Raw genomic sequence first — 8,331 nt, 5'->3', positions numbered from 1 at the left:
AGGCATTATCTCAATGGCTTCTCATGCCTTCCCTGCAGAGTCGGTGTGACTCACACCATTCCTCCAGGTGGGGAAACTGAGGCACAGAGGCACAGTTTCTCTCTCAAGTTAGCTGGAAAGTGGGCCAAGGCCATGTCTTCTCTTCTATGGGACACGCTGTTTCAGAAAGCTGAGGTGTGGGGCATACCTCAGGGTAAGCTACGTGGCCCTGAAGCTGAGGTAACGTGGGTGATGGATCCACCTTAGGTCAGGTCTCCAGGGCCAAAGCAAAGTGGAAAATAGAGACCCTAACTGAACCAAGCAACTCCTCCCCCACCTCACTTCATTCAGTCATGACCTGAAAGGGCCTTTAGAGATGAGGGAGGAGGAAGCAGGCCCTTCTGGGTGAGGGGCTTGCCTGTGGTCCCAGCATGTCAGCATGGAGCCCAGGTGCCCTAACTCCTGCTTCAGGGTCTGGACTAAATTCCCAGGGCTGACATGGAGACCTCCACAGCCCACTCCCTTTATTACCTCCTCAGCACTCCCTCAGCACCTCTGCCTCAGCTGGACTGGGAGCCCCACCATTGCTGCCCCACCGCACACCCACTTCCCACCCGCCATGACTCCATACCTTTGCCTGTGCTGCTGCTGCCCCTAGAACACCTTCTCCTGCCCCCACCCACCTAGCCAAATCCACCACTGAGCTCCTCCAGGAAGCCTCCCGGATCACCCACATCCATGTGGCTTCTCCCACCTCTGACTCTGGATCAGAGTCTCCTGTTCCATTCTTTAATAATCATCATGTATTCGTGTGTACCTTAGGCTACTAGTTAGACCCTAAGTTCCTTGAGGGCAGGGCCAAGTTATTAGCTCTACACTGGTTACTCTTCTTTTGAGACAGCATTTCGCTCTGTCACCCAGGCCGTAGTGCTGTGATGCAATCATGGTTCACTACAGCCTTGACCTCCGAGGCTCAAGGGATCCTTCCACCTCAGCCTCCCTAGTAGCACACTGCAACACCTGGCTAATTTTTTTATTTTCTGTAGAGACAGGGTTTCGCCATGTAGCCCAGACTGGTCTCAAACTCCTGAGCTCAAGTATTCTGCCTGCCTGAGCCTCCCAAAGTGCTGGGATTACAGGTGTGAGCCACCACGCCCAGCCAGTTACTCTTCAAAATAAGGAGTGGTACTGTGCTCTGACCAGACTGTATTTCTGCTTTGTTATATGTTTGTATGAACAAGTCTAAACTTTGGGTGGCCAGGAAACAGCACACACTCAGAAACTCCCAAATAGCACCCATGGCAGCCTGAATAATCAACCACTATGTCCTTCCTGCTGGGCCCAGAGGCCTCTCTGGATCCTCTCATCGTAATGCTGCAGGCAGCTACTGTCAACTAGAGTTGGCCCATGAGGTGAAGTCTCTACGCCATCGGGAATGGGTGCTCCATAAAGGCAGGGGCTTGTCTTATCCCTAGGGCCTAGTACTATGCCTGGCATGTAGCAGGCTCACGGTAAATTATTTATTTATTTATTTATTTTTTGAGATAGGGTCTTGCTCTGTCTGCAAGGCTCAAGTGATCCTCCTTTCTCAGCTTCCCACGATCCTCCTGCCTCAGCTTCCCACCATCCTCCTGCCTCAGCTTCCACCATCCTCCTGCCTCAGCCTCCTGAGTAGCTGGGACCACAGGTGTATGCCACCACAGCTGGTTAATTTTTGTATTTTCTGTAGAGATGGAGTTTTGCCATGTTGCCCAGGCTGGTTTTGAACTCCTGGGCTCAAGGGATGTGTCCACCTTGGCCTTCCAAAGTACTGAGATTACAGCATGAGCCACCACACCTGGCCTCAGTAAATATTAACTGAGTGAATAAATTCCCCTCCTAGAAAAGTCAATCACAGTTAGAAACTTAAATGACTGACCCTTATGTAAAAGATGGGTTGGGCTGGAGCATCAGATCTGAGTCCCAGCTCTGTGATATTGCACATGTTACTAAACCTCTGAGCTGTAGTTTTCCACACCTACCTTCTTTACAGACTTATCCTGAAGGCTAAATGAGGTATCATGTGAAGTACCTAGGACACAGCTGGCATTTAGTAAATGTTAGTTTCCTACTTTCTCATGGCTACATGTTACAGAAACAGTCATCTGAGTGAAGTGAAAATGGAGATGCTCTTCCCAGAAGAAGAAAGAATGTCAGCTGGGCAGAGAAGGAGGTGCTCTACACTCCAGCCCTCTGTGTGGAATCTGGGTGGTGCAGCAAGACCCTAGCTTATGTCATCACAGCTTTCTTCCTACTGCTGAATGATAATAACAGGAAGAGTACCATTTAATGAGTTCCTGCACACTGAGTGCTCTGCTGGGCACTGGGCATACACTGATCTTATCTGTTCACCGTAATTCCCAGCTTCAGAGTGAAGCACCTTGCCCAAGGCAACACACCCCGAGATTGGTAAGGCTAAGCTTTGGCTCTGAACCTCTAGGAGTCTCCTACCCTGGTGCAGCTGAGTCACAGATTTCTATTTTAAGAAACCCACAAAGAAGTCCTTAGGTGGCAAAAATTTGATCACATGGCCCAATAGAGCTGCATGGGAGGCTGGGAAATGGAGGCAGTCTATTGTTAGCAGGTTCTGTGCCAGCCCCTGCTATAGCATGCTGTCAAGCCCCTGCCCTCTCTGGGCCTTGAGTCTCCATATTTGGTCAGGGAAGAGTTTGGATGGATTTTCTCTGAGGTTTCCCCTAGGTGTACTAAGGCCCCACAAAGGGCCAACTCTATTGCCACTTCCAGCCCCTGCTGAGGCGTGAACACTAAAGATGTCCACTGTGAGCATTTGGTCTCCAGACACAATGTCCTTCATGCTATTTCTGAGCTCCGTCTTGGTTTTGCTTTTTGGTGATGTGTGTGAGTTAAGGTAGGCCAGGTTATGTTGCAGCAGCAAACAACCCTGAAATCTTAGTAGCTCCTAATAGGAAGTGTCTTTCTCATGCACACTACTACCCGTCGAGGGCTGGCAAGGTCCCCGTGTCTCCTTACTCCAGGACCGGGGGTGATGGGGCAGCTGCCATCTCAAAGGCTGTCAAGCCACGGCAGAGGGAAAGAGATCTCTATCTGGCAATTAAGTGCTCCAGCCCAAATAACAAATGTCACTTCTCACACCTTGTTGGCCAGGTTACCCCACCTCCCAATCACAAGGGAGCAGGGAACTGCCATCCCACCACATGCCTGGAAGGCAGAGAGTAGGAAATACAGGAGGATGACATTAATAATAACCTCAGGCCTCTGTTCCAGTGTCTGCCAGCCAGCTGTGATCACCTGTGTCTGGGCAAGGGTAGCAGATGTGACCTGGGAGGCTGCACCGAGTTCTGCTGGGACCTATGTGGGGAGTGAGGGGCTGAAGAGATGGAAAGACGTCTGACATTCTGGAGCCCAGGGCTGAGGCTGGACAGCGCAACCTGCCACTGTAGGTAGAATTCCTATGCTGAAACAATCTCCGATGCGATAGTGCTAAGAGGTGGGGACTTTTGGAAGGTGATTATGTCATTGGGGCAGAGATTAGGGCTCTTATACAAGAGGTCTGAGGGAACTTGTTTGCCCCTTTACATGACAATGCAGTGAGAAAATGTAATCTTTGAAGCAGAGAGCACATTGATCTTGGACTTCCCAGCCTCCAGAACTGTAAACAGTAAATTCCTGTTAATAAATTATCCAGTTTAAGATATGTTGTTACAGCACCCTGAATGGACTAAGACACAGTCCCAGCCAGGAGCGTTAGTTTCCAGTTCTGTAAAACTGGGGCAGTATTTCCTAACCTGCAGAATTTTAGTGAAGATGAAATGGATGAGTAACAGTGGGAAAACGCCTCTCTATGCCCCAGCAGCCTTCTACAGAAGGCGTACTTTTCAGCAGAAGACTCTGCCCAGCTGAGCCCTATGCCAGATTTGGGTGGTCAAATTTGACAGCAGGAGCTTGGCCAAGAGGGGCTTTGGGGAGGCAGTCAGTTTGGAGGGGGCATATTGTAAGACTATGTGCTTACAAAAGCATAATATATTCCTAAGATTTCTTTGAGGTGACTTTATTTGGGACAGTTCTGGGGGAGTCGATGGAGATGGGGGCACCCTGGCCCCTGATGCCTTCCCCCATTCAAACAGATTTGGGGATTCCTATGGCAGTGCACAAGATGGGGGTACAAAAAGGGGGCAAGAGAAGGAAGGCAGCATGATGGACGGAGGCTGGACCAGTATAGTGACCCCCAGGGAAAGTCCCCTGGGAGGGTGAAGGCAAGTAGGAGGGTACTCTGAGAATAGGGTTAGGTTCTGAAGCTGTTGCCTTCCTATGATGCAAGCCCCAGCTCCTCCTCCATCCTCAAATCTTCAGTAAATACCCTCTGTTGACAGGACGTTCGCTACTGCACAGTGGGCACTCAGCATGCTACTTTGTATCATCTCATGTGTCATGACATGTCATGTCAAAGCCAACCTGTGGACATACAGGTCCTCTCGGGTTCCCTCAGGTCGGAGTGGGGAGAAAGCAGGTCAAAAGCCCAGCCTTGGTGGGAATGTAAACCAGTACAACCACTATGGAAAACAGTATGGAGATTCCTTAAAGAACCAAGAGTAGAACTACCATTCGATCCAGCAATCCTATTACTGGGTATCTCTACCCAGAGGAAAAGAAGTCATTGTATGAAAAAGATACATGCACACACGTTTATAGCAGCACAATTGGCAATTGCAAAAATACGGAAACAACGTAAATGCCCATTAACCAATGAGTGGATAAAGAAAATGTGGTATATATACACCATATAATACTACTCAGCTGTAAAATGGGACAAAATAATGGCCTTTGCAGCAACTTGGATAGAGCTAGAGGCCATTATTCTGAGTGAGGTAACTCAGGAATGGTAAACCAAATATCACATATTCTCTTTTTTCGTTGTTTTTTTTGTTTTTGAGACGGAGTCTTGCTCTGTTGCCCAGGCTGGAGTGCAGTGGTGTGCAGTCTCGGCTCACTGCAACCTCTGCCTGCTGGCTTCAAGCAATTTTCCTGCCTCAGCCTCCCAAGTAGGTGGGACCACAGGTGCGCACACCACCATGCCCAGCTAATTTTTGTATTTTTAGTAGAGACGGAGTTTCACCATGATGGCCAGGCTAGTCTTGAACTCCTGACTTCGTGATGTTCTCTCTTTTAAGTGGGAGCTAAGCTACGAGGATGCAAAGGCATAAGAATAATATAATGGACTTTGGGGACTCTCGGGAGGGTAGGAGGGGTTGAGGGATTAGAGGCTGCATATTAGGTACAGTGTACACTACTCAGTTGACAGGTGCACCATAATCTCAGAACTCACCACTAGAGAACTTATCCATGTAACCACAAACCACCTGTACCCCAAAACCTATTGAAATAAAAAAGCCTAGCCTTGGTCCTGCCCAGCGCAGAGAGACATGAAGCTGTGACTTGGATTTACTCTTCCAAAAACCTCAAATAGCCAGCCCTGATCTGCTGACACAGTTCCCGTTCTGAGCAGAGAAATGGAGGAGAAGGCAGCACAAAGACAAGAAAGAATCTCCGCTGAGATCAGGGGCTAGCTCATTAATCTAGGTGAGTATGCCACTTTGGAGATCATACAAACCAAGCCCTGGAGGGGTCAAATGACTCAGTAATGCAGCCAGCCCATGGCATAGGCAGAGTGAGGAGCTACATCTGCCTTCCTATAGCCACCAGAGAAGGGAAACGGGCGCAGAACGGTCACATAGCAATTCAGTAGCAGAGCCAGGATCCAGCGACCCCAAACCCTGGTCTCTCCCGGTTGCTAGCCTGGGAATGTTGCCCAGCTCTTTCACCCACTTTTGGCCTTGGCTCTTCACCACACCTGAGGATCCAGTGACCCCAAGCCCTGGTCTCCCTGCTGCCAGCCTGGGAACATTGCCCAGCTCTTTCACCCACTTTTGGCATTGGCTCCTCACCACACCTGTGCCAGTGGCTGGCTGGGTTACTCTGAGTTGTTTGACTCCTCCAGGGCTCAGTTTGTCTAATCTCCAAAATGGCACGTTCACCTCGATTGACTAGCTAGCTTCTAATCTCAGGGAAGTGTGTATCTTGTCTTTCTGGGGGGATTCTGGGAGTCAGATAGGGAGAGACAGCAAGATCTGAGAAATCTGAGCCCCAGACACTAGAGGTGGAACTGGTCCCCCTGCATCCTGGCCGGAAGCAGCATTTGAAAGCTGATCTTGAGCGAGACAGTATGAGGATAGCCATTGTCATTGTTGCACGCATCATCTTACTTAACCCTCAGTTGGCCCTGTCAAGTGTGTTCCTTCGTTTTCTAGTTTTTCCATTGAGAAAACACAAGTAAGATTCAGTCTGAAGACTGGTAGCTCAGTGCTCCCAACAAGGGGCTGGAGGGGCCTGGCTGAGCACCCTGAAGGAGGAGTGGGGGCGGGTGCCAGAACACGGATGCTTTCCTGTCTAGCTGGAGCTGCTCCCACCGTGTTCCGGAGCAGGGCAGAACAGGAAGGCAGGAACAATGGGCAACCGGCAGTAGCGAGGTGCTGGGGTTCCTGAGCCAGGGGCGGGGAGGCTCGGGCCTGGTCACCACCAAGGCTGGGGGTGCAAGTTTCCTGTGCAAGAGACTTAACAAGATTAGCAAGTAACATTTTTGAGCACTTACTGTATGTCCGGACCTGTGTTAGACACTTTAGATGGATTAGCCTCATTTTACAGATAAACAAATTGGGGCATAGAGAGTTTAAATGAAATGCTTAAGGTAAGAGGTGAAAGATTTGAACCCATTAACTACTATAACTTTATACATGTATACATACATATATTATTATATACATGTTCTACATACTTTCTCAATTTTCCCCTTGCACTTAATTTATCATTGCCACTTTTCTATGTCATCAGTATCATCCTTGTTTAAAGTGCTAACATGCTGGGAAGACCTTGTCCATGTGTCCTGGCCACATCCCAGTCTGTTTTTCCCATTACCTGAGGGGTCTGGATTTCCACTATTGGTGCTGTCATTGAGTTAAGGTGTGGTTCCTCTCATTTAAACTGGTGATAACAATGGTGGTACCAAGGGGTGGGCTGGGGGGTGCTTAAGCCCCTTTTAATCTCTATCATAATAACTCCTTTATCCAAATAAACACCATCTACATAAAATAATGTGCTTTTATGCAAACAGTACTTCAAGACAGGACTCCCTCCCCAGCTCAATCAGATTGCTGCACCCAGGCATTCCCATGGAGAAGTCCCCCAGGCAGCCTGGCTGCTGGGTTAATGCCGTAGTGGTGCTGCTCTGAACACAAGCTGTGGGAGCACTGCTGATATCTTAGGATCCAGTGGGATGGAGATGTGGAGCCCAGGAAGACCCAGCCTGACCTGGTGGTGGTGGCTTCAGAAATTGCTGGAGAGGGTAGAGGCTCTTGCCTAGGGCTCTTACTGCATTTTATGTAAGATGAAGGCCACAGATTGGTGCTGTCAAGACTGGGAAGGCCTGTGGGACTCAGGACTCCCTGAGTCCCTAAGACTGACCTGCTCCTCCTTTCACCTGAGACAGACTGGGAGATCCCAGGGTAGTGGGGGCAGGGAAGTAGAAGGGGCTTGTTGAAAATTCTCCACCATGTCAGCTAGGAGAGCCTGTTGGAGCCGCTCCCCCAGGGGTGATGAACCAGCTGGAGGACCTCTCCTAGAGCCCCCTTTTGGCCCTCACAAGGCCAGCTGGGAGCACTGGATGGGGAACGAGACAGTTTTGTGTTCTAGTTTCATCCCTGCCCGTGGGTGGCTATGTGGCCCTGGGCAAGTCACTCTCCCTTGGTAGCCTCTGGCTTCCCAACCCTACCATACCAGGGAACACCATGGACTCTCCCGTTCTGCCAGATGGTCTAACAAAGATTCTTTCCCTCTCGGGTCACCTGGGCTGGCAGGTAGGTGACTCAGAAGTCACGTTTCTGAACCTCCAATTATTATTACATATTAATATACATTAACCTAATTACCTTTCAAGTATGGCTTTTGGGGGTCACCTGTTACCCACTTCCCCTTCTTATGGTAGCTGTCCTCAATTTTCATCTGGGGAAGCCTCCTCTCCTCCACCTCAGCCGTGTGCAGTGGATGGAGTTGACTCTTCTTCTGGTTCCAAAAGGGGAAGAGAGGCTCGCAGATCTGTGCATTCCATTCCCCAAACCTCAGAGGAGTGGGGGTCGGGGTGGGGCATGTGACCCAATTCCAGCCCATGGCATCAGGCTTAGAACCGGTCCCGACTGTGGAGAAGTCTGGAAGCTTCAAACCTGAGGGGATTTGAGGTTGGAGTTAACTGGCAGCCATCCTGCCCCCATGGAGAATGGAGCC

This window comes from Piliocolobus tephrosceles, chromosome 20, assembly GCF_002776525.5.
Source record: "Piliocolobus tephrosceles isolate RC106 chromosome 20, ASM277652v3, whole genome shotgun sequence".
Lineage (NCBI taxonomy): Eukaryota > Metazoa > Chordata > Mammalia > Primates > Cercopithecidae > Piliocolobus > Piliocolobus tephrosceles.
Note: the sequence above shows the minus strand (reverse complement) of the source record.